Below are 26,434 nucleotides of genomic sequence, written 5' to 3'. Positions count from 1 at the left end.
GGTTTATCTCTATATAGATTCTAGCTAAAGACCTGCTTATGTCTTTTGACATAAGAGAAGCTGTAGAGGATATTTATTAAGGAAGATAAAACCTAATCCTATTCATTAAATTCACTAAGTCAAGGTTGCAAATAAAAAGGAGGGAAAATTTTTTTTAAAAAGATAAGGTTTTAGTATGTCTATGCTATAGAAATTAGAGTGATTCTTTAAAAAAAAAAAAAAGGATGGTATATCTCTTAAGTCTTTAAATCTTGAGTCACTTTTAATCATAATGTTGTTAATCGTCCTCTTAGACCTTGGAACCATTATTAGAACAGGTTATACCAAAGAAGTATGTTAATGGGGACAGGAAGAGAATAGAAACAGGTGTCATCATCCAGAAGGGGCACCATCTTTTTTTTAAGACTTACAATTATAATTTAACCATAATTGTGCCTGTATATTTTTAAGTGGTCTGTGTTGGCTTTCTTCATGCCCAAGGCCACATCATCCTCATTCCTACCTTGAGGTATCAAGCTATGGAATTTCTTTTCTCCCTCCTTCCTCCATTGTATGGTCCCATCTACCTCTCTGGGGATTTATTAGATACTCATTTATTATCCCCACTATGTGTCAGCCATTGTGCTTGGTGCCAAAGGTTGTAGCCAGGAACAAGAACTTCACGGTCGCTACCCTCATCGGGTGTATTAAGTAGAACAATAAGTTATTACGTGAGTCCTTGAGACCCATGAATCACTCTGTAATACACCTGTCAAGCATTATATGACATGGCTGTCCTCATAGCCTAGTCTGGGTCCCACCTCTTCTGTTAGCCTTTCTGTCACCTTTTGTATCAGTCAGTACTGGCGAGGTTACACTGCAGTAACAACCAAAGGGCTCAGTGGCTTAAAACAACTCTCATTCTGCTAAATGTCCGAGGCCGATTGGCTGGAAGCACTGCTTCTGGTGGTCGATGCCTCATGCTGCGTCCCAGGCCGATGATACAGTCATTACTAGACTAGATAGTTGCAAGAGGAAAAGATGAACTGACTCTTAAAGCTTCTGCCTGGAAACCATGCTTAACACTGTTGCTCACATTTCATTGGCCAAAGCAAGTCACATAAACCAGGTGTGACTTGGGCGGGGGTGGGGGGGAGTACACGCCTGCCCTAGGATGGGGACTGGATATTCACACCACTGCAGTGCTCTGTGATCTCTTTTATCTCTGCAGTCATGTAGATGCTATTGGCACCTAATCTTCCCGACCTTGGATTGTAGATGTGTATATCTCCCCAGGAAGATTATAAATCCTTGAGAGCCAGCACTGTGTCTTCTACTTCCCTGTAGGTGACTCAACACGATGCTATCCTCATACTAGGTGCTTAAGGATGCTTTTGATTGTACGAAGAAGAGAATGAAGGGGGAATAATGAGAACTCTTCCCATGTTTTAATATAATGCTTTATAGTTTACTAAGGGTCAGTGCACACTCTCTCCTTCAATCTTTCCAGAGACTAAAGGACATATCATGATGCTTTTTACAGATGAGGAAAGGGAGACCTAGAACTTTCACATGACTTCCTCAGTGTTGCACCTCTAAAGAAGTCTGAAACCGTGAACCCTAAATCCTGGACCAGTGCTTTTTGCTACTCCTTTTAGCTGTCAGTGCAAACACCCTAGTGTTTTCTTGTGCGGAGGATCACACAGGGGAAGGGAGAAGGAAACTTCAGAGAAAGAGTAGGGGTGTATCTCCCGGTATTCGGATCCCAGCCAGGCTGAGAAGCACACAGCAACAACTCAGTGTGTTCGTTCCCTGTGGCTGTCATTACGTATTTGCCACAAACTTGCTTACGACAGAAATGAATTCTCTCGCCATCCGGAGGCCAGATGTTCAACATTTCGTCTCAGTGGGCAAAATGCAGGTGTTGGCAAGACCCCGCCCCCTCCGGAGTCCCTGGGAAGAATCGGTCCCTTGCCTCTCCCAGCTTCTGGTTGCTGTGACATTCTTTGCCAGTGGCCATCACTCCAGTCCCTGCATCCTCTTCACATAGCCTTCTCTTCTGCGTGTGTGATCTCTCTGCCCCTCCCTTATGGGGACATCTGTGGCTGGATTTAGAGCCCACCCAGATAATCCAGGATAATGCCCCCATCGCAAAATCATCAACTTCATCATCTCTGCAAAGATCCTTTTTCCTTATAAGGTAATATTTACAAGTTGCAGGGATGAGGACCTGATACTTTGGGGACCTTTATTCAACCTACCACAGTTAGGATGGTGGGAACCGCCTCTGTGGCCCCAGCTCTTTTCCCCACCTGCTGTGCTCCTCCATCCTCCTCCTTCAGCTCTTCCCTCTGGGTGGACCAGATTATATGATATCATATCTATATGATATCTTGGAAGGACCCTTGGAGTTCAACACACCCCAGCAGATTCCTGGATCTGCCTCTTCTTGGCTGTGTGACTCTGGGCAAGTTACTCACTCTGAGCCCTGGTGTCCTCCTCTGTAGATATGGGGGCTTTAGAACCTCCATGCAGCATGGTGTGAGATAATACATGAGAGGGCCTGCCATGGGCACCGGGCAGAGGACCCCCCTCCCCCGCTCCATGGGGTCCCTCCCTCTAGCTCCACCTCATCTGCACCTGCAGTGTGGGACTTGGTGGGCTGGAGGCAGACGGTGCTGCCCATTGGGATTCCTAGAGCCCTTCCTCCCATTTATTTTTCACAGTGAAGTCAAAAACACACTGTGTTTATTAAATAATTAATCATCCTTTCCTAGAAGGGTTATTTCATTTCATGGGTGAGCAGTTTATTGCCAGACAACTGTGTCTTCCTCCAAAATGATGTATAACATGATTTGGTGTCTACGTTTTTAGACACTAGAATGTTTTTTCTCTCTGCCATTTAAACTTGAAGGTAGTGTAGTGCATATTCATTTGTGCTTTGTTCATCTTGAGAGATGCATGTGCATCGCGGAGTGACCTCCTATGTTTCCATTTCTAAAGTAGTATGTAGAACCTGATAGGCCAATGCACATAAATTCCAGTAAATTTTGGTATTCACTAAGTATTTTAGTAATAAATACCACAGACAATAAGCCTTTACGGCATGAAGCCTATATAATTGACAAGGAAACTAATACCATGGTATAAACCAAAAACTGTCAAAGCCAATTTTTTTTTCCTCAGAAGTCTTTGTGGTTCCATAAACATTCCTCATTTGCCTTCAGAATCTAAAATTCTGGCTTGTTTTGTTTAGAAAGCAGTCCCTTCAGACATTTGCCTTATTTTTAGGAAATGTTTATCCTAATGGCAGGATAGTAAGTAAGGCTTACTCGCCATCTTTGACCTAATGACATTAGGGACTTGAACTGCTGGAGTGAGAAGAGCCAGGAGACCAAAACCGGTTGGCTGAGGAGGCCGCCATCTGTTGGTCACACCTGCCGTGGACATGGAGCAGGAGAGGGTAGGCATGACGCAGCGTAACTGTTGGATCAGTAATTAATTACTGGAATGTCTTTCATCTAGGCCTTACCCAGTCAGATCGTCCCGAGTCCTCATATAACAGTAACTTTTTAAAAAGATGTTATTTATTTATGTGAGAGAAAGAGAGAGAGAGAGATGGAGAGAGCACATGAGCAGGGGGAGGGGCAGAGGGAAAAGCAGACTCCCCGCTGAGCAGGGAGTCCGATGCGGGACTCGATCCCAGGATCCCAGGATCATGACCTGAGCCGAAGGCAGACGCTTAACGACTGAGCCACCCCGGCGCCCCTCCCTCATGTAACAGTAACTTTTAGGCAGAATCAGACCTATAAATACAGAGAACAAACTGATAGTTTCCAGAGGAAGGGGGGAGGGCTGAAGGGGAGTAGGAGATGCAGGGTTTCACTTGTGGAATGAGTAAGTCATGGGGGTAAAAGGTACAGCACGAGGAGTATAGTCAATGGTTGTGTGGAGGACAGATGGCAGCCACACTTGTGGTGAGCAGAGCACGGTGTATTAACTTGTTGAATCACTGTGTTGTACACCTGAAACTAATGTTACATTGTGTGTCAACTGTACTGAAATTAAAAAAAAATTAGAGGGTCACCTGGGTGGCTCAGCAGGTTAAACAGACGGACTGTTGATTTCAGCTCAGGTCATGATCCCAGGGTCATGAGATCAAGCCGCGGGTCCCGAGTCGGGCTCTGCACTGAGCATGGAATCTGCTTAAGATTCTCTCTCTGCCCCCCACCCCATCTTGCTCTGTCTCCCTCTCCCCACACTTCTCTCTCTCTCAAAAAAAAAAAAAAAGAAAACCCGCAACTTTTATACAGGAAAAGTAAAAACTTGGGGGGTGGGGAGGAGAAAGAGTCAAATACTGAATACTCTCAATACCTACCATCATATCTGAAATGCAGTAGTTTATTGGTAAATACGTATCGAAGGAGAAAAGAATTGTTTGGCTGGAAAACTGGCCCCGATTGCAAAGGGAGAACTTGTTTTTAGGACGGATATCGTGAATCGGGAGGAGCGCTGAGTTTTAGCGGCTGCGGGCACAGAGCGGTCTGCGGTGTTCAGAACCACCACGAACACCATGTGTTTGTGGACGAACAGCATCGATGCGGTGTTGGAATAGTAAGTGTTTAAGGCACCGGGACTGTTCACGGACACCAGCGACGACGCAACAATGTGGCCTTTTGTTTTTGTTTGCCACACCTCTGGAAGAAAGCAAACGGACTTTCAAGATTTGAATCCCAGCCCTGCCACTACTATGTCCTGTTCTCGGGCAAGTCACATCCCCTTCTCTGTAGCTCAGTTTCCTCATCAGATAGCATTGCCTGCCTCCTGGGAGTAAATGGGTCACTGCTGCGAAGAGTTGAGGGTGGTGTCCCGCATAGACGTAGTGCCTGCCCTAGTCCCGGTGCAGGCTGTGCCTGGGTTTGGCCACTGGGGGGCGCTGAAGGGAGGGGGAGCCAGCCCAGGTTGGGTCTCCTCGTGGCTCCTCTGCCCCGGCCCACCATGGCAGTGGCTCCTCCAGGTAGCCTTGACCCCTGGGCCCTTCGGCTTGGGCGCCGTAGGTTGCTTCTTGTTGTTGCTCATCTCTGAGTGCCTGTCTCCCCTTTGCTTTTCAACTCTTCCATTACTCATGTCACCACTTCTCTTAAATTCCCTGTTTCAACTACTTAGAGCAGTTTTAGTTTTCCTGGCTGTGCCCCGACTGGTAAAGACTAGGTACGCCTTTACCATCATTATTATTGTTGGGGCTGTCGGGGTTGCTGTCTCGTATACTTAAGAGGAAACTGTGCAGGAAACTGAGACTCAGGAGGCAAAGTGAATTAACCAGAACAGAAACATTTCGAGTGATCTTCAGCAAAGGACGATTTGGTTGTCCTTGGGAACCCAGAGGCTGAGGTAATGTCAGGATGCACTTCTGTTTTTCACTCTCTTCTTGGCTTCATTCTTTGCTCCATGTGGTAAAAAAAAAAAAAAAAATTAAAATTAAAAAATGACCATTTCTTTTCTAGCCAGTCTAAGAGCGTAGACTCACTTCCAAATTCCTGAGGGAAGAGACTCTCACCCAGCACACCAGGCGCCCACCTGAGTCTAAATTAACCAGCCAGGTTCACTTCATGCAAGATGTCAACCAGGAACCTGCCATTCGCCTGGGCTTGCGTGATGGGGTATTTCCCAGAAAGGGGGGCCAGGAGGCTTAAGCTAACAAGTGTCCACTGTAGAGCTCATTTCAGGATTTCAAACAGCTTAATCATCATGGGAATAGCAATGTCCATATTTGGGTGCCAAATAAGGTGCTATAAATACCTTATATCTGGTTTTGTTTGTTTGTTTTGTTTTAGTCTGTACAACAGCTTTACGGACAGGTTTTATGTGCCTTTTAGAGATGAGGAGAGGCCAAAGGGAAAATTATGCATTTGTATAATACAAAGCTGCACAGGCCACCCAAAATGTTAAGGGTCTTTGCTTCTGGTGGGAATTAAAATATATCAACTTAGAGGGGCAACACTGGTTAGCTAATGCTGATCAGAAGTTGTGATTAGTGGCTAAGTATGCCTTTGATTGACAGGAAAAGCAGTGTGGGTACAAATCAAAGTAGTTTAATATTTCTATGAGAAATGCATTTTAAAATAAGAGGTCCTTGGTGGCTAAAAATAACAAAATGGCCCTTTGAAGGTTAAAAGGATCGATTTGGTCCAGCCCGCAACCTTGAAAATAAGGAATTTTACTTGAAGTAATAATTTAGGTTCTTTGTGAGAAGTTCCTTCAACTTCTAAGATGATTCAGAATTTGGAATTACTGATTCAGTCTGACTATATCAAGAGTGTTTAAATATACATTTTCCACTCAATTAATAAGTCATGAATTCATTTGATTTGTCATCAGTGCACTCAGGAATCATCAAAGTAGACTTTGAGCTGTGAGCATTTGCTTGTCTCCTTCTGGTGAATCCTGACACGTCTCGCATGTCGTATTTTCCCAAAAATTCTAAAAATGGGATTGCTTACTGTTAGAATTGGCCATTGGATTCTTGTGTTCCTAAAGAGAAGTTAAAGAACTTGCTTAAATGATGTAGTTTCTCCTCTTTTCCTCAAAATTTTTTTCTGCATGAGTGTAGCGAGTGGAATCCACGATCTAGAGGACAAACTTGAGCCATGTCACAATCAGCTTTAGATCTTGAGAAAGCACCCGTCCTCAAAGTTTCTGATTCAGAATGTCTGGGGTAGGGCCTGAGACCTTGCATTTCTAACAAGTTCCCAAGTAAGGCTGATTTTATCTGTGGCCCACACTTTGAAAACCACCGCTCTAGGCTGAGATTAGGCTTGAATGATTTCAGTCATGCAGCTTTAAGAGGAAGCAATGGGGATGGCAGGTTTAAATAGTCTGTTCAGTCAGAAGGTAACTCTTTGTACTCAGAGCTCTATCTGGAATATATGAGTTCCCTTTCATCAAGGGGGAAAGATAATGCACAGAGGAGGGTTTACTATTAGGATAATGAAGCTTAAAACTTAGGGCCCCTTTCAAGGCCCTGGGAGGGGGCTTAGCAATGAGTTCACATGGTTTTTGTAAAATTTGCAAAAGGAAAGTATTTTTGTATTTTTTTTTTTTTTCTGAAAGGGAGCCCCAGAAATTATCTGAGCTTTAGTTCCATGAAGCCTGAATCAGCTCTCTGGTAATTAATTAGTATAATTAACTCATTATACATGAAAAGACTATAGTTTGTAAGAAAGAGACATTTTTTGCAGGTCACGCAATCTATAAGTGCCAGAAATGAGGATAAAAGAGGACACCATCTCAGAGGACATGAGCCTCACGTGTGAACTTTGTGTGGCACTGAATTTAATTGAATGAGCTCAGCGGGGCATTTAGCCAGATGAAAATCCAGGTTGATCTTAGCTGGCTCACTAAATGATCAGCTTGCTGTATGTGCTCTATGCTTTATTTATTTCCTGTTTATTTGTTTTATTTTATTTATTTGTGACAAGAGCAGAAGATTTGGAGAATGAGATGAGCTCAAGTTCTGGTTTCACCTCTTTTTTTTTTTTTTTTAAAGATTTTATTTATTTTTTGACAGAGAGCGAGAGAGGGAACACAAGCAGGGGGAGTGGGAGAGGGAGTTTAAATAAAAACATCATTCATAACTGCTAGTATCTGTTTTATCTTCCTGCTCAGCAGGAGTTCCTAGTGGTGAAGGACAATGGCATTTCGGAGGAATTTTGATACATTATCTAGCATAGCTCTGCTTGTTTTCATAAATAAAACCTTACTGGAACATGACCACAGCCATTCATTTAGATCTTGTCTAGGGCTCCTTTTGCCTAACAGTGGCAGAGTTGAGTAGTTAAGACACAGACAGAAGGAGCCACAAAACCTAAAATATTTACAGTCTGGACTTTTACAGAAAAATTTTGTGGATCCTTGATCTAGCAGAATGGCCCTTTGGTCATGCAATTAATATGAACTATTCGTGCCCTGTTGGTGTAGACTGGCATACCTACTAATTACTAACATTTGTGCAGCACTTTATATCTTTATGTAGGAACAGTTCTGTATCTTCAGATAGGAAAAAATGTCTGTTCATATCCATCATTTCATTATCCTATGAGCTGTATTAAGTTGACAAATTATAACCATTTCCTTTTCATAGACAAAACAGGCTCAGAGAGAATGAGCGAATTTATTTATAAGAGGTGAAACCCAGGGGCGCCTGGGTGGCTCAGTCGTTAAGCGTCTGCCTTCAGCTCAGGTCATGATCCTGGGGTCCTGGGATCGAGCCCCACATCAGGCTCCCTGCTGAGCAAGGAGCCTGCTTCTCCCTCTCCCTCTGCCACTCCCCGTGCTTGTGCTGTCTCTCTCTCTCAAATAAATAAATAAAATTTTTTTAAAAAGGGAAGCGAATCATGAGCCATGAATAAAATTCCTATAAGCATTCACATGTAGGTTTTTATATGAACTTAAGTTTCCACTTCTTTTGGGTAAATACCTAGGAGTGGGATTGCTGAGTTGTATGGGAATGGTACATTTAGCTTTATAAGAAACTGCCCAACCACTCTTTGAAGTAACTACCATTTTGCATTCCCAGTATCCTCAGCAGCACTTGGTGCGGCCAAGTTTCTGTGGGGTTTTGTTGCTATTATTTTAGCATTCTAAAATGTGTGACATGATAACTCATTGTACTTTGAAACTGCGTCTCCCTAATGAATAATGATATTGAGCATCTTTCCTGTGCTTATGAAAGCCATATGTCTCCTTTGGTGACATATCTGTTGAAATTTTTGCCTGTTTAAAAAATGGGGTTGTTTTTCTTATTAGTGGCTTTATTCATAATTGCCCCAAACTGGCCATAACACACATATCCATCGCTAGTAGATGGATAAACACACTGTGGTACATCCCTGCAACGAAATTCTCAGCAATAAAAAGGATTGAACCCCTGATACACTCAACGATTGTGCTAAGTGAAAGAAGCAAAATCCTAAAGCTATATATGGTGTGATTCCATATATGACATTTGTGAAAAGGCAAAAACGATAGGGACAGACACCAGGGAAAGTACAGTTGATTTCAGGAACTTCTTTTTGCTTTACTGTACCAGTCCTTACCCTCTGACCCCTGCCCCCACTCTCCCAACTGTGGATTTAATATCAGTTTAAGCTTGAGTTTCTAATGCAGAAACAGAAACCTGATTTTTTGCTAATTTTAGTCGTGGAAATTGGCAGACAGCAGGCATGCCACGTGGCCCTCCGTTTTCATTGCCGAGTGGACATGGAGACAGCCTGGCTCTCTTCATCCTCACATTTTCAGAGTCCCTGCACCTTCCTGCAGTTCTGCCTGCCAGGGGATTGCATAGGGAGATCGTTGAGCAGACGTGTTTTAAGAACTGAGTGCTGAACTGGGATTCTGAATCATAGAGGGTAACGATGTATGCTCACCTCCCACCACCTAGCAGTTGGGAACAGAAAAACTAGCAGGTGAGGTCGGGGGAAGAGGGATAAGTCCAATCTCTTCATAGTACAGTGAATGCCAGGGAAATGCCCACTGTCTTTGGTCTAGTGGGAGGTTGTGTCTGCTGAAAATTGCATGCAGGAAATGAGCTCTACACCCTGACCAGCGCTTGGAAATGTCTTTCCCTTACAAAAAATTTTTGTTGTACGCATCTATTATAAATAGCCTTTTCATTTTATGGGGCAGAACGTGAAGTCCTCGGGCTGTCGGACAGGAGAATTTTTTTCTTTTCAAAATTTTTATTAGCGCATACTACAGTCAGACCTGGAGGGTTTTTATTTTTTATTTTTTTTAAGATTTTATTTATTTATTAGAGCACAAGCTGGAGGAGCGGCAGAGGGAGAGGGAGAAGCAGACTCCCTGCTGAGCAGGGAGCCTGATGCGGGGCTCTGTCCCAGGACCCTGGGATCATGACCTGAACCGAAGGCAGACACTTAACCGACTGCGCCACCCGGGCACCCCAAACCTGGAGGGTTTTTAGAATAAAGGTCCTATCCTTATGTGAGTGCAAGCAAAGCTTCTTCTATATCTGATGTTTTGTGGAGCGGTGGAGGTTTTCTTTTAAAAAGTCGTGTTAGGTCTTGCTCTAAGAGCAACCATCCGTGGTACATAGTCCTTTAAAATAAGTCGGGAAATATTACTCTCGGTGCACAATTCCCTGGCTTTTGTTCAAGTTCATTGTAGGTCTGAGTTTGCCCTTGTGGCCATTGTTGGGCTAATTTACATCCAGGTCCTTGCCACTCTAAGTGGAGTCTTGGGCTAGAGCATCCACAACAACTGGGAGCTTTTTAGAAATGCAGGTCCCATCCCAAACCTACTGAATCAGAGTTGGCATTTGAACAAATCCCCAGAGGATGCGTTTGCACCCTGAAGTTTGAAAGGCCCTGATCTAGGTCAAGGGCCTGCCCAAACATCCCACCTACTCTATCAATAACCTTTCTGAGATCACATGTGACCCCCAGAAGTGCATCCTTGCTGAATTCTCCTGATGTCCAGGTAAGTGTGAGTGTGGGGGCATGCTGTTTTACTACAATGAAATTAATTTAGTAAGTGCTTCCCGCTGAGCTGGGCACCAAAGATACCAAAATCAAATAAGGCATGGTTGAGTTTCCAGGAGCTCAGTCTAGTCAGGGACACAGAAGAAGGTACAACATTGCATTGTCTATTGTCTTTATCTGTGTCATTTGACTGCCTTCATCCATACAGGTCCAGTCCCTTCTCTGGAAACATTTCTGAACGTATAGTCCACTGGCCACCTGCCTCCGAATCCTTCAGGTGCATATATGAAAAGAGCGGGGGGGTCGCCCCAGACCTACTGAATCATACTCTTGGACTGAGCCCTGACATCTTCATTTTAATAATTATTCACATTATAATTTGAGAACCGTTGACCTGGGTGTTGCCTGGATATCCTTAATAATTATACAGCGTGATACAAAGGAATGTTTAAATACAACTTCCTATATTTAAGGAATCATTTGGAGTTTTCCTCATCCAAAATTCAGGCAGAGTTTCCAGGGCCCTCCAAGTTCAAAGCTGCTTTTATCTCTGCGTGAGACAATGCAAAGATCTTTGTGGATAGGACTCAAGGATTGTTTGAATTCATATTTATATATTTTCTAGTGGCATGTTTTCTAGGAGCAAATGAAAATGCTTTATTCTGTAATGAGTTAACAGCGTGAACATTGTTATGACAATCCTGTGACTTTCTTGTTTAATGTCTATACTCATTTAATCAAACAAATTGAAATTGGGTTATGGCTATTGCACATTATAGCAGTTATCCAGTTTAAATGCAGGTCTGAAGGAAATAAAATTGATTTTTCTATGCTACTTGGGGACATCATAGGTTATTAGTGTGCTGGTTGAATTTTCAATTAGGTTTGTGTGGAGGAGAGAAAGATTAGTGGTTGTGTTTTTTATTTTATTTTCTTAATGTAGTATGTAAAACTGTAATATTTCATTCTAATTAGGGAGTCAGATGACTTTTGAAAGTTTGGCAATCTGCTTCCACACTTTCATTAAAGCATGTCAGGTTTTTAAAGTGGATAATTTTGAGGAACATTTTTATTTTTGAAAAGAAAACGATCGAGTTGTACACCATTAAAATAGTTACTACGGTAACAGCTACCTTATTTTTCAGGGAATCAACTGTAATATGTACCAAAATTTCATAGATGGCTGAACCTATCTTTCTATTTTTTTTTTTTAAGATTTTATTTATTTTATTTTGAGAGAAAGAGAGAGGGAACATGAGCAGGGGGGAGGGGCTGAGGGAGAGGGAAGCAGACTCCCCTGCTGAACAGGGAGCCTGACACAGGGACGCAAGGATGCAGGGCTCCATCCCAAGACCTGGAGATCATGACCTGAGCTGGAGGCAGATACTTAACTGACTGAGCTACCTAGGTGCCCCTGAACCTGTCTTTCTATAAACCAAACCTTTTTTTTTTTAATTGCCTTCATTCTACAAATGCATTTCGTGTACTTGCTGTGTGTAAGCACCATGGCCTACACTATGCATTCAGAGTTTATCTAACATAGGTTGTTCACAAAAATGTTTTGGTGCCACTGACTGCTGGGAAAGCAGAGCAAAAGGCCAGAGAACACAATGGCAAGAAAGAACGGCGAGCCCTGGCGACTAGGAAAAGGCTTCATGGAAGAGGTGACTTTAGGTCTGGGCCTTGACTCAGAAGTAGGAGTTGGCCAAATGAAAAGGTATTCTTTAAGTTGAAAAGGCATTGCATGTTCATTACATGCTCATTTTTAAAGTACCTATAGAAAAAAATAGTAATTTATTACATTTGATCTTTATTCAGTGTATCAAGCACTAACTGTGTGTCAGGAAGTGTGGGTGATGCTGAAAATATAATGGGGAAAGTCCACAAGAGCAGTCTTTGGTTCACTAATTCACTGGAAAGCCAGAACCCACTACAAGCTATTATACTCGCAGTTAGGGTTTATCACAGCTAAAAGATACAGATGAAAATCAGCCAAGAGAAGAGGTACCTAGGGCAGAGTCCAGGAAATTTCCAAACATGGAGCTTCAGTTGTCCTCTCCCTCTGGAGTCATGGACAGCATAACTTTTCCAGGATTGATGTGTGACGATATGCACAGAGTACTGTCAACCAGGGAGGTTCATCTGAGCCTTGGAGTCCAGTATTTTTATTGGGGCTCCATCACACAGGCATGGTTGATGACCCATGTGGTTGACCTCAGTCTCTAGCCCCTCCAGAGGTGGAATTGATGCCAAATAACCCAAAGCCCCTACCCTAAATCACATCGTTAGACTATCTAATGTGACCCAAGACCTGCAGGCAAACAAAAACACTAGTGGTAGGTATGACACTCCATGGTCTTCGAGATTACTGCCAGTAGCCAAGGGGGAAAGGCCAGACTTCTGTTTGGCCAAGGTTGAATTCTTTACAGGAACGAAGCCAAGTGTATAAAACTCAACATAAAATGAATGAGAAGAGGACTATAAAGAAAAGACCCCAGAATACTGGGGAATGGAAGGGGTAGGGGTGTAGAACTGCCAGGTAGGAAGATTTTTCTCAAGGGAGTGGACTGAGATCCGAAGGATGAATGGGATTATCCAGGTGAGCGGTGCAGTGAAGAGCATTTCAGAAGAAGGAAACATGGTGCCAAGGCTGAGGTGGGAAGTAGCTGGGCATGTTCCAGAAACTGGAAGATGAGGCTGGTGCAAGAGAGAAGGAGAGGGAATGTGATTAGGAATAAGGAGCAGATCCCAGGTGGCCTCAGAGACCCTGGAAATGATTATGGACCATATCTCCAGTTAACGGGAAGCCCCTGTAGGGTTTTAGAGGCTGAGCATGGATGCTCAGGTTGGTGATTCGTGATGCATGGGTGGCCGCGGTGAGAATAGCCAGTCGGGGATGAGAGCGGAGCCAGGGAGACGGTTGGAAGACTGCCTCAGCCATCATCTCATCTAGATGAGAGAAGACGGTGGCGGGATCGAGGGTGGAGGCAGTGGAGTTGGAGAGAACAGTGGCGGGTAGAGTTGGCAGGACTTGTCAAGCATGACGTCCCTGTCAGCAAAGGCTGAGCTGTCACACGGTGTCACCTCTGGGTGTCTGGCTGCTCTGTCTGATTTGTCCCTTCCATCCTGCTGTAGGCAAGTAACCAGACTCACTAGAATTAGTGGAAGGAAGGAAGGGCAGCCGCCGAAGGGGTGACGGGTGGGATTCTGTGAAATCAGTTCACGTCTCCAGTGTACGGTGATGCCTCTTCTGACTGCTGAACCGCAAGCCCCCAACTCACCCCCACTTCCAGTTTAGGCTGCGTTCCGAACAGCGCTGGTTGCCAGAGCAGTTAATTAATAGCTGAGGTATTACTGGTCATAGATCCCGTTATACCCTAAGTTAACACGTGTCCTCCCTTGAAAAACAGCTGATCGCCAGAAAAGCCTAATACAGAGCTGTCAGCAGAGAACCCGACCTTTAGGAAGAGCTGAATAAACATTGAACAAACAAGTAGATGTTTAATCTGCTTTTAAAACATGAGCATTAAAAGAGTTTCCAGTACACGTGTGGTATGTTTTACTAAACTCAGACAAGGGGGCGCCTGGGTGGCTCAGTCAGTTAAGAGTCTGCCTTTGGCTCAGGTCATGATCCCAGGGTCCTGGGATCGAGCCCCACATCGGGCTCCCCGCTCAGTGGGAAGTCTGCTTCTCCCTCTGCTTCTGTTCTTCCCCCCTGCTCATGCTTGCACTCTCTCTCTCTCTCCTCTCTCTCACGCTGTCTCCCTCTCGCAAATAAATAAATACAATCTTAAAAAAAAAAACAAAACTCGGATGAGACCTCCTAGTTGCATATACTCCCTTGATTTTCTGTGCGTATTTCATAAATTCTGTGCATGGTACTTTGAGGATAGCAGAAAACACGAGGATGTCCCCTGCCTGTTTCACTTGTTTAATTGTCCAATCAAACATCTTGCTCAGAAACAATTAGTAGAGGAAGTACTTTCAGTGCACACAGAATAAAGACAGTACACCTTGGATTTTCCTTTCAAATTCTATTTTAGTCAGTGACTGGCCAGCACTCATTGAAAATGCTGTCCCTTAGCCAGCTGGACACTTTCCTGTTGCTGTGTACGGGGTTTTCTCAACTAGAGATGACAGTGTTGGGACGCCAGTGTCATCTTGGCTCCAAGTCAGCATTAAACAAAAGGTGCCTTAAGAGAGGCGGGGATTGGAAAATTGGAAAATTGGAAAAGGTGTGTAGGGGTGAACTACTTGTGTGGGCTGTTAAGTGTTTCGTGTAAATCGGCAGGGAATCTGCGCAAAATACCTTTCAGCTCCGTTCAAAACTTGCTGCTTGATTTATCAAACTACAGTTTGCCCCGGCTTTGTCTTGACATTGCAAAGGCTTTCTGGCTCCCACCCCGGCCACTTGCTGCGCCGCCGCACCCCCAGCACGGATCAAGCTGGGTCTGTTCGGAACCAGAAACCCAAGCCCAGGGCGTCAACTTCCTAAAGCGGTTCCGCGGGATTAGAATGAACTTTCCAAGTCCTGAGAGTCCCAAATGGGAGATGTTCGGCCTAGAATTTGGGGTTTGTCGGGGAGGAGGGGAGTCGACCCGGCTCTTTGCTCGCCTTGGGCCGGCCTCTGGCGGCTGGGAGCACCTGGCAGGGGCACCTGAGGGGCACACCTGGCGGGGGCACCTGAGGGGCACACCTGGCGAGGGGGCGGGGCGGGCTGGGCGGCTCCTCCCCAGCAGCCAATGGGCGGCGGCGGCGGCGGCGGCGGCGGCGGGGGGCGGGGGGCGGGGGGCGGGGGGCGGAGAGCGCCGGCGGGCCCCGCGCGGACGCCGGGAGGCGCGGTCGCTGCTCGCTTCAACTTGAGACGGGAGGAACGCGTGGCTGCTGGTGCGAGCGAGCGGCCGCGGCGGGCTGGCTAGCCTGGTCACCGCTGTCCTCGTCCCAGCGCCGGGGCCGCCCGGGAGGCCAAGGTGAGAGACGTGGGAGGGGCGGCGGGCCTTTGTCTGCAGGTGCGTGCGGAGGTGACAGACGAGCGGGGTCCGAGCCCGAGCTGGCTCGCGGGGACAGCGAGGCGGGCCCGGGAGACCCGCGGGACAAAGGCTGCGCCCTCCCTTCCCCCCGAGTCGGCGCTTAGCGAAGTGCGGGGTCGTGGGCGGCGGGAAGGGCTGAGGAGGGGAGAAGGGTGAAGATTGGAGGGATTGGAGGGGTGGGGATCCCAGTTGACCAGCGCAGCAGGAAGCTGCTCAGCGGTGGGCTGTTCGGATGCTGTGCACTGGGCATTTCTCTTGCGGCCAGTGTTATGATTGAGTAAATGAGTGCTTTCATCTCACATGGCCTCTGGTGAATCCACAGTTATGTCTTCTTGTCTCGTAGGAGTGAAAAACAATTGCAGGATCTTGGTAATCCGATTTTTGGATTAAAAGCAATGTTCTTTGGTGTAGAAAGACGGTTCGTTTACAAATAATTGTAGCCATATGATTTAGAATATCTGTGTGACTTCCATGTGAGAAAATGTTTCAGAGTCCCAAAATGTAGAAAATCAGCCAACCTGTCACCTCCTTGCTCTTGGCAATCAAAAAGGAGTTTTTAAAAAAAGAAAAACAGGAAGGAAATATTGCATACAACATTCGATTGGCTTCTCGGGGAGTCTGTGCCTTCTCTCTCCATTATCTGTTTCCCTGTACCAGTATTGTAACCAGGCACGTCTGTTGATTCCCTAATTAATATGTGGCTGTGAATCTTCATTACCGCCTTGGGTAGGAGAAGGCGGAGGAGCAGGCTATCCCATTAGTCTTTTTCTTTCGTTTTATAACTGCAGCCGCAGCCTGGCTTTCACTTGAATCCTGAATGGTGGGTTGTGTGTGCTTTCCTCGTATTGTTGTTTTCGTTTCCTTAGACCATTGGGCAGTTTCTCCTCCAGCCTTACTCCGACACAAAAGCGGTTTGCAAGTTTTCTCCCTCAAGTTCAGATCTTTGCCACTGCCTGGCGGTTGGTGCTGCTTTGTGAAAGGAATTATTTGGTGCCCTGAAGCCTTTCCCAGGGACTTAGAATAATGTACTGTGAGGAAAATAGCCTTAAATCCCTATTTTGTCCATCGTTTTGTAAAAGTTATTGGTGGCTGTGTTGTCCAGAATGAAATGTGAGTAAAGAGCTGAATGGGAGAAAAACTTTCCACAAAGCATCAGCCGTTATCATAGAAGAAGGTGTGGTGGTTCTTGGCTCAGCAGGGAGTGAGGCTCAGACTGAAGGCATGGGCTCTGTGCTGGGTGGGTCAGGAACCCCACCCTTCTGACACTTGGTGCATTAATGAGTTCCTCTATCATTGTAGCGAGTCCTAGCTTTTGAGTGATGGGGATGATTTATTTAATAAGTATTTATTGAACACTTGCTACACGCTGGGCCTTGCACTAGTGATTAAAATGGGAAATGCAACAAGTACCCACTTGCTTTCTTGGAGCTCACATAATGCTGTCAGAGGATCCATTTCAGATCCTTTGACCTGGAGCACACCTGAGAAATAGTACGGATAACACTGAGGTGAGGCAAGAGGATGTTGGTGCTGGCTGCTTGCCTTGGAGGTCCGCTGAGCCCAAGGCTGCAGGTGCGCACAGGCGGGGCCAAGGTCACCTCCTGTCCAGCGGTGGAGGTAGTAATCAGACCGTTGGGTCAGTCTTTTTGCACCTGCATCCCTTGATCCTGGATACCTCTCAGAGGAGTCTGGGACTGCATGGAGGGCCAGAAGTTGAGTTCTAAAAGGGTTTGAACAGGGGCTTTGTTTATTTGGATGTGGTCATTCCAGTCTGTTTCAAAAACTGTCAGTCACCCAGTCTCCTGGTCTCACCTCAACAGCTTTCATCTTGAACAACCCCCCAGGGAAATGAATTCCATTCTCTACCACTGACTGAGCAAAGATTTCCATCTGTCCACAGTCTCCCAAGTGTGAAGAGGTGACTCCTAGATTTAAAGTCCTGGAGCACAGTTGAAAAACCCCGATTTACTCTCTCTGTACTTTTCATGGGGTGGTGGGTTTGTGTGTGTGTGTTTGGTTTGGTTTGCTTTTCTTTTTCTTTCTTTTTTTTTTTTTTAGAGTGTATTGATGATATGTAACTTCTTACTCATCTGGGTTTCCAGACTTTTCCACAAATCCCTTAGGGTTACATGAAAACATCCTAAATAGTAGTGTAACTTATTTTTTTCTAAGTGCTTATTTTAAACACAGACTATAACATTTTTGAGAAATTCTTAGACCTTTGGGTTCTTCTGGTCCTAATATAGTACCTGGCATAGGATGTTCTCCATAAATAATTGAATTGTTGAATGGGCAGATGAATTTATATAGATGAAAATACTTTGCTTTCTCTTTGGAGGGTTTAACTATGACCATCCCATGTACTTGATATTTATTATAATCTGTAGATTATCTTGCTGTTCAGCACATACGGAACATGTGTGTGTCAGGCGTCTTGTGAGGTACAGGATGGAATGAGACAGACAGGGTGCAAAGAGGCAGGACATGAGCCAGAAGAACAATTTAGGGAGCATGATGATATAGATTATAAGTGCCACGAAGATGGTCAGTGATGCGGAGAATGCAACAGAGTAGTTCAGTGGGGAAAGGGGCCACCAAGAGGCAGTCCATCCTAGGAGGTGACATTTGAGCTGAACCAGAGTCCTGAGAAGCCAGGCACATGGGGAGCAAGTAGGAAGCTCTGAGGCAGAGGAGCGCGCAGCACGTTCAAGGATCGGAGAGGAGGCGAGCAAGGTTGGAGCCAGGAGCAAGAGGGCCAGTGATATGCACTGTGGTGGAGGAGGCAGGTGGGGACAAGATTCTGTGGGGTTTTTTGGCTGTGGGTGATGGTTTGGGTTTTCTTTCTAATGCCATGAGAAGCCTTTGAAGGGTGGTAACCAGGGGAATGCCATGATCTAGTTTGTTTCATAAAAAAAAGATCTCAGTGAATGCTGTGAGGGGAATGGATGTCAGGAGCAGAAGTGGAAGCCGGAGGACCCGCTAGCAAGTCCTAGTCCAGGAGAGATCAAAGCTGTGGCAGAGGGAATGAAGGGAAGTGGGTTGTGGAGATTGAATGGGCAAGATTGACTACAGTAGATGGGGGGGGGGGGCAGTATTCTAGGACCACCCCTGGATGTTTCGATTCATTGTTTATTTCTGTTTGAACAGATGAAAAGAAATAATGCCTATTTAAGGACAAAGTTATTAAGCAATGGAGCAACTCAGTTTCAATTTATGTTGTAGCAAGACCTCGACTTAATTTTGTTTCATTCTCTATTGTGGGTGAAGGTGAGCAGACCTGTCCCATGGAGTGCCGTGCGTATGGCCATCTTTCCAGGACATTTTCACCCTTCATTGCCCTGCCTAGCCTTCTCAACTGGTAGCAGACCTTTGAGCATTTTCTTTGTTCTGTCATAAAAATAAAGGATCCACGTAAGAAAGAAGACAGGTTTAAGCTTTAATCCATATAGAATTACTCTACCTTTGCTCCCGTTTTATAAGAAACCATTGATAATTGCATTTGACATTATTTATTTCACGTGGGACATTCTTCAGAGTCCCAACAACTGATATATTGTCGCAAACAAAATTTGTTCCCTATGTATCTAAAATCAGAGTAAAATTCCTTGGTAACCTTGTGGTCAAATCACTGAGCATTCTGTGAGCTAGAAAAGCTATTTCCTTGTACCTGTGAAGTATAGAAATGAAGTCTCTGGTTTCTGATGGGATTTTTTTTTGCACCCTCCCACCTTCAGGTGTATGAACTTGAAAGCTTACAATGTCTTTGCCAGTTAACTTTGGTTTTGAAACCAACTTTGTTTTGGTTTTGCCCAAAAAAATACTGCCACAGAAGATATTCCTTCCGTAGTTAGAATTTTAGGCTTGAGGAAGGACAGAAGTGATGGGGGCTGCCAGCCCTTCTGACCTGGGTGCCTGGACTAGTTACCCTGGAATGTGGAAGCTTGTCTGGGGATGAATAAATTATGACAGTTGAAATAATTATGATCGAGGAAAAGCCACTGCAGAGAGCACAGTTGACAATCAGGGCTGGTTTGGCCTGATTCTGTCATGTCAAAGCATGCATCTGTTTGCCAGGTTACATGAAAATGCTGTTTGCAAGAAGTCTAGTGTGATCTCCGGCCCTTTACCACCACCACCCCCAACCCCCGGCCCAAGAAAAACATTCATAGCCTACATGCGACCTTTTTGAAATAAAATGGTTGAGGCAGAGCTCCATATTGACTCCGACTCTCATGTCAGACGTACGCGTAAGATTTCAGTCGAGCAAAAGGTGTTTTTGGTTCTCAAGAAGCTACAAATTGGCAGCACTCTTATTCCCGCATCTGGATAGAATCGTTTCTAGCTGGCTTTGGCGTCTGTCACCCGTCACAAGGATTATTCCAGCAGCTCAGGCTGCCACACAGGCTTAGCGTGCGCTCGGTTTAAGGCTCTGCTCTTACCATCTTGCAGTTCTTCATTTCTTCACACGGAGCCCCCCGTTTTCATTTTGTACTGAGTGTCACCAATTATTTAGCTGCGACGAATCTCAGTGTTTGTCTACATTGTATGTTGCGCCCCTGAATCAGGGCATCATCTAAGCAGGGTTTTGGCCCTTTTTCTGGAAAAGGCCTGATATTAAATACTCGGGGCTCTGTGGGCCATATCATCTTTGTCGCAGCTACTGTTCTGCAAGCTCTGTTCTCCGAGCCCAAGAGTAGCCATAGACGGTAGGAAACGAATGGGTGTGGCTGTGTTCAGTGACACTTTATAAAAACAGACGGGGGCAGATGGTCTGTGGCCCCGGGGCCATGGTTTTTCACCCTGATTTAAAGGACCCGAGTGGAACCCACAGCGGCAGCTAAAAAAGGACCTTGTCCTTCAAAAGGAGGAAGGTTCAGTCACTTTGGGCCAGCTGTGCGATATTCTGAAAACCAGTCTCCAAACCGGATTCCTGGAGGAGGTCAGGCTATTTGGGGTACTTCTGTGACAAACCATTATTCAAACATCCCAGGCCCACCCTTAAGCTTCTTCAAGGTGCTATTATTCCATTTGTCAAATATGAACACATACGGACAATAAAAGGAAGGTAAATTCAGACAGTAAAAACAGAATGCTACCGTAATGGGATTGTGGTTTCTGTTTTTTAAAGATTTCTTGTATTTGTTGGAAAAGAAAAAAAGAGGCTGTCACAAAGAGACTAGCTGCATAGAAAAAGTAACCTTACTGAAGAGGAAGGATGGGTATTCTTTCAAATTGTATTATAAAGTTGACTCCTGCTAAGATAGCCCAGTCCCTCTGGAATGTTCTGTGGTGCTTCATGGTGCAGCCCTTCATACTTCCTCTGCTTCGGTGGATATGGAAATGTGTTGTCCGGGGTCTTTTCCCTAAATGATAAGCGAACCTTTATTTCTTTTAGAGTACAAATATAAAGAAAATTATCTGGGGAGTTGATAAGTCTTGATAGAAATCAGTGTACAGTGGAAATTTATATATTGATTTCTTCAGGGGCAGAGGAGCTGTTTTTCATTTAGACAAATGTTCTGAAGAAGGAATCTAGTTAGGGACTCTGGAAACATTATTGTTGTTTCTGCTGGAGATGATCAAAGTATAGATTTGCCTCACTTCGAATAGAGTCACAAGAGATTGATTATCTTTTCAGAACTCTCCTCCTGCCCATTCACATGAAATAGTTTCAGATGACATGAAAACGGAATGTGAGCTCAAGTCATTTTCAAAGTGCCATGTGTGGTAAACAACAGCAGGAGAAAACGAAATCCAGCCAACTCCCTATTATGCCCAGCATCATTGCCTTAGGTTCTTACCAACATGATCAGGAGTAAGGGGGTGGGGGGAAGTTCTTTGTTTACTCTATTTAGTTATTCTTTCATTCATTTAAAAATATGTATTGATCACGTGGCACTATGCCAGGCAGCGGTGAGCAAATACTTAGGGTAGTGAGTCAACACAGCAGGAAAAGTTCCGGCTCCCACAGATTTCCCCTTTTCTGTGGGGTAGAAGGAAGAACAGTAAAAAAGCAGAGTAGTTTTAGATGGCTGCAGGGGTTGGCAATGACTGGGTGGCCCAGAGGGGTTTTCTGGAGGTGATGACAGTAAGAAGGAATCCTCCCTAGGAGACTTGGGCGCAGACGGGATCCAGGCAGTGGGAAGAGTGAGCACAGGAGTTCCAAGGGAGAAACAGGCATGTGTGTTTTGGGCACAGAAGGATGGGAGTGTGGCTGGAGCCCAGCAGGCTGTGGGTGAGGCTGGAAGTGGGGTCAGAGAGAGACAGACGGGGAGTTTGGGAGGGGATCATAAGCAGGGCAGCAACAAGATAACTGGCTGCTCAGTAAAGGATGAAACCCTCAGCCTTTGCCTAGGAAGGTTATTTCGACCGAACAGAGCACTTACTTTTTGTCACCGGGTCCAACAGTGGTGGAACCAAAAATCCAATAGGATGGAGATAGGAGCAGAGAGCTGAGACCACCTGTCTTCATCGAGGGGTAGGTCCTGAGGAGAGTGCATTAAGTGGGAGAGAGGCGGGCTCGGTCAGGAGCCAGGTGCTCTAGAACCAAGAGCCACGGGGAAGAGACGGGCAAGCAGACCCGCTGGTTCTATCTGGAGATCCACCACTTTCTTTTGGTGGGGGTGTTGAGCAAGTTAAATTCCTTGCCATCTTGGATTCCCTGTTTGTAAAATGAGTTGTGATGCTCCCCTGCAGGGTTATTGGGTGGCTTGGCGATAACGTGTGCCAAGAACAGAGCCTGGGTGGGCAGCAGATTCAATAAAACGGGCGCCATTGTGGTGATTTTGCTATTACTTAGTGTTGATGTCTGTTTTTGTGGCGGTATTACCGAGTGTACAGAATATCAGGAATACTTGTCTCCAGATGGAAGTTTCCAAAATTCAAATGATCAAATGTCTTGGCTCTTTGTTTTGGCTACACCAGCACTCTGTCTCCACAAAGAAACGGGAATTGGCTACATAGTGATAGCCCTAAATCCTCTTGAAAATTTAGAAACAGATTTAAGAATGTGCCTTCCCCGAAAGAGGCCCTCCACATGGCCTGGTGTGTGGAATGGAAGAGAATTCACCCACAGACTCACCATGGTTTTAACTGGGACTCTTGTCTATATCCTACTGGTACTTTATGTCCCAGTGGCACTTCTTGCATGGAAACCACTTTTCCAGCGTAGAACTGTCTTTTTCCCGCTTCTTTGTCAAAGTCAGAGAGGAGCCTTCTGGGTCTCAAGTAGTTTTTTGTTTTTCCACCCCTACTTTCAGGAAGGAAGCCAGCCCATGGTTTCACAATTCAGGTATAATTTATGTAATTTTGTCCTTTGATTATGCCCTAAACTTTATACCTTGAAACCATAACGTGGCATGAGTTCTTTCCCACTTGAGACCTCGATATAAGTTGTATGTGTATTCTCTTTTCACAGATATTCAGAGAAGCAAGTCTGTTTTGTTGTTGTTGTTGTTGTTGTTTTACTGTAATACAGCCCAGATGAAAGCAAACACTTGTGAATTCTTGCTCTCTTCAAACATGGACTTAAAAAAAAAAAAAAAAAAACTCATTTCCTGGTTGCTCTCAAATATCCCTTTTCCCCTCATTAGTAAGCTGACTGGTAACTATTGTGTCTTCTTTCCAGCGGCATGAGAAAGTCCTTTGTTTAGAGGAATGTGCCTTGAATTTCAATAACCTTACACCGCTTTAGATCCTCATCTTCACACTTCTCCTGTTGGAGCTCTGACTCCCTGCATCTGCAGGTTAACAGGCTGTGTGGTGCTGGGAGGCAAGAGCAAGGAGGTGGGAAGGGAAGTAGCTTGCAAAGTAAGGCACGCTCGTCAAAGACAGGTGCTTCTGTCACCCTTTGGTCCTGGGAAGGACAGAACCTTTTCCTGAGCTGAATTCTCTGAAACTCCAGACACCAGATGGTAAATCTGCATAAATCCAGAATTCAGTTCAGAGATCTTTAACTGCAGGATATGGATTTGAAGGGGGTCTGTGAATGAGTTCCAGGCATTATTGAACTTTCTCCCCATCCTGCTAAGGTTGTGCATAAAACTGTGGGTTCTTGCACATTTCTTTCTGGGGTATTTTCATCAGATTCCAAAAGATTCCGTGATCCAAAACAGGTTAGGAAACTTCCTCGTGGCAGACCTCTGTGTCACTCACAGTTGGTTGGCATACCGCTCAGCACGCACATCGAGCCCACGTTGTGTGCTATCACACCGTGAGCCTTATGGATTAATGGGTGTAATCCCCGCGGCACTCTTAGGGGATGAGTGCCGCTCTTGTTCCTATTTTACAGATGAATAAACTGAAGAACAAAGAGGCTAAGGGCCTGGACCCAGGGCAAACAACTAAGAAATGTCAGGGATAAGAAACAAAAAAAACCTTGAAGCTAAGGGGAAAAAATAGACCTCGAGGTTCGGGAGTGGGTGTGAGAGTTTTCATGACATAAAGTTTTATAGTTTTTGCTTCATTGTCGTGTGGAGAACGCTGGTCTGTGCTGGTGCTCCAGAGGCTCAAAAGATCCCCAGTGATGAAAGACGCATCAAAAAGGAGCATGAAACGGAGTTCTGCAAAAACGGAGCGAGAAGCACACTGGCAAGTCTTGGCTCTACGTGCTCAGTTTGTGAAAAGTAGAAGGTCGTGCATTGCATATGAAGTAGGTGGCCGTGCGGGGGGAAGAGGGGACGCATCCTCCTCCAAAAAGCTGGAGCAGACATTGTCATTCTGGCGTGCTGTTTATTTTGAGGAATTTCCTATTCATTTGGATGCCCACTTACACATGCCAAGTAGTTCTGTTATTTCAGGCTTCTTTTAATGAAAACATTGCCAATTACTCCCACGTTCATTTTCCCAAGAAATAGCCGCCGAGAGCATACTGATCAGGCAGCCCTTGGGCGTGTGGCTGGTGTGGAATTAATCCTGGAGTTTAATTCTTCCCACCGCGTTTACAAAGAGAGAGGAGCAAGCTTGCGCCTGGCGCTGCATTTACCCTTCTCCACTCTCGGAAGGGTGCGCCTCCTGCAGAAGCCTGGCCTTGGGCTGATGGTTTCTTCCTGGCAAATTTATAAGGTGTTAAATCAGTGAAGTAGCTGCCACTTTGACTCTTCTGCATTTTTTGAAAGACATCTCAAAGATCGCTCTGAAGTCCCTATTTATGGCTGGCTTTTACTTCCACACTCGAATCAAGGAGTGTCTATTAGCCCCGAAAGAATGAACCTTGTTAAAAGTTTGCAGTATCATTTTTCCAAGTTCTGCCTTCAGGGAAAAACACCGTGGCTACATATCGAGGCTATTTCCTTAAGTGGATCGCTAGTAATGGATCTGATTTAAAATATCCAAGGCTTCAATAATAATCATACTCAAAAGAAGAAACTGTATTCTCAGGTCTCTAGATTAAAGGTTATCAGGCAAAGTTTTTGCCATACAGTAGGCAGAGGCTTTTTATTAAGAGTAAAAAATTAAAAGCATCTGGTATAAATGGAAAACTAGCCAAAGAAAAGCTACCAGCTCATTCTTTTTTGTTGTAAGTCAAAGGGTTTTAACAAATCCTCTGCTGATAAAAATCTGAGCACTAGATGATTCCTAAACCATCTAATCTAAAATGAGAAACCAAGACTCAGAGAGGTTAAGAGGCTTATTTACCTCGCATTCATTCAACATGGGACTAGGATCCAGGTCTTTGGATCCTTTGGTGATGATCTGAAATTGCGTCCATAGACTAACTTTGACAGAGAGACGTGAGCAGGAGGTGACTTCCCCTCATCCTATGGTAAACGGTGCCCAGCAAATCTGAGGAGAGGGCCACAGTATTCCCCCCCACAGTGACCTCCCGTCCTGCGGAGACATTTGTCTTCCAGTGCCACCCAGCAGGATGCAGCTGAGACCTGAAACCATCAGCTGACTTAGCGATGCTTACTGGAACCAGGTGGTTTATCTCACCGTGTTACGTGCCAGGTGTCCTTACCCTTTTTCACTGACAAGGAAGCAGGTTTGAAGGGTCATACCACGTAACACAGGGTGCCTGGCACATAGAGGGGGCCCGGGGAAAAGAGAGGGTAAGGAATGCACCCAAGGGAACGTGGCTCCCAACGGGCTTGGAACACAGCTCTGTCTACGTGCTCTCCCCCTAGAGGACCTCTTTTGGGAATTGTCATCCTCCTTCTCCCCCTACAGTAGTAGTTTAACAGCCCAAGGAAAGGGAGGGAGGTTCCCCTCTACATCTGAAGCCCCAGGTTCTTGGCCGAATCTTTTGCCCCTATCCTGAACACCTGTGCGTTGTAACCAACTGGGTCATTCGGGAGACAGACCGTGAGGTGATCCTGCTGGACTGCGAAGGACTATGGGGTACCCATCGTGGGTGCATTGTAAGAAGACCAGGAGTGGAGAGTCGTGCAGACCTACAGTCCAACCCTGACCTCACCGTGTACGAGCTGTGTGACCTTCATGAAGTTCTTCAGCCTCTCTCAGCGTGGTTTCTTCTTTATCAGTGAGAACAGTAGAACTTACCCAGTTGGGTTGCTGTTTGGGCAACACGGAGCCAGAGCTCAGGAAAGGGTGGTTTGTTGGGAGTATGACTGTGGTAGTCGTGTGTGGCCGCGAGCTGTCGCCAGTGCTGGGGTGTGCTCACCACAGTGTGTCCCTGAAACGGCGAGGTAGATGTTTGCGTAGCTGTAGTACGGAAGTCACACGTGTTTGCTGTATAATATTCAAACAAGCGTATTAAATAAAATCCTCCATGAGCCCCTCCTCCAGATAACAGCTGCCAATTTGGATGTTATATTGTTCCAGATTTTTTACTATGTGGATATTAAAATCCCCAAACTTTTGTTTGTCACGAGTCCGTATATCTGCGATCTGGGTTGTTGGCTTGTTTGGTCCCCCCCTTAATAATAGCTTGCGGTCATTGTCCTGTATCAGGCCGTCCAGCTCTGCCTT

At 45.3% G+C, this 26,434-nt stretch overlaps 1 protein-coding gene across 16 annotated transcripts in view; it reads left to right on the top strand.

Moving 5' to 3' along the window:
• Nucleotides 1-26,434, top strand: part of APBB2 (amyloid beta precursor protein binding family B member 2) — a 355,537-nt gene that overhangs the window by 304,160 nt on the left and 24,943 nt on the right. For 2 of the 16 annotated variants that reach the window (XM_032400255.1, XM_032400254.1), the window contains exon 1: nt 15,309-15,445. The exons of the other annotated variants lie outside the window; for them this stretch is intronic. The gene's annotated coding sequence lies outside the window, so the exon portion shown is untranslated. Of the gene's footprint in view, nt 1-15,308; nt 15,446-26,434 lie in introns of those variants that run through there. 16 annotated transcript variants of the gene reach the window in all.

The sequence above is a fragment of the Phoca vitulina genome, unplaced genomic scaffold (genome assembly GCF_004348235.1).
Source record: "Phoca vitulina isolate PV1807 unplaced genomic scaffold, GSC_HSeal_1.0 scaffold3, whole genome shotgun sequence".
NCBI classification, from domain to species: domain Eukaryota; kingdom Metazoa; phylum Chordata; class Mammalia; order Carnivora; family Phocidae; genus Phoca; species Phoca vitulina.
The sequence above is the reverse complement of the archived record's forward strand: the minus strand, read 5'-3'. Positions and strand labels throughout refer to the sequence as shown.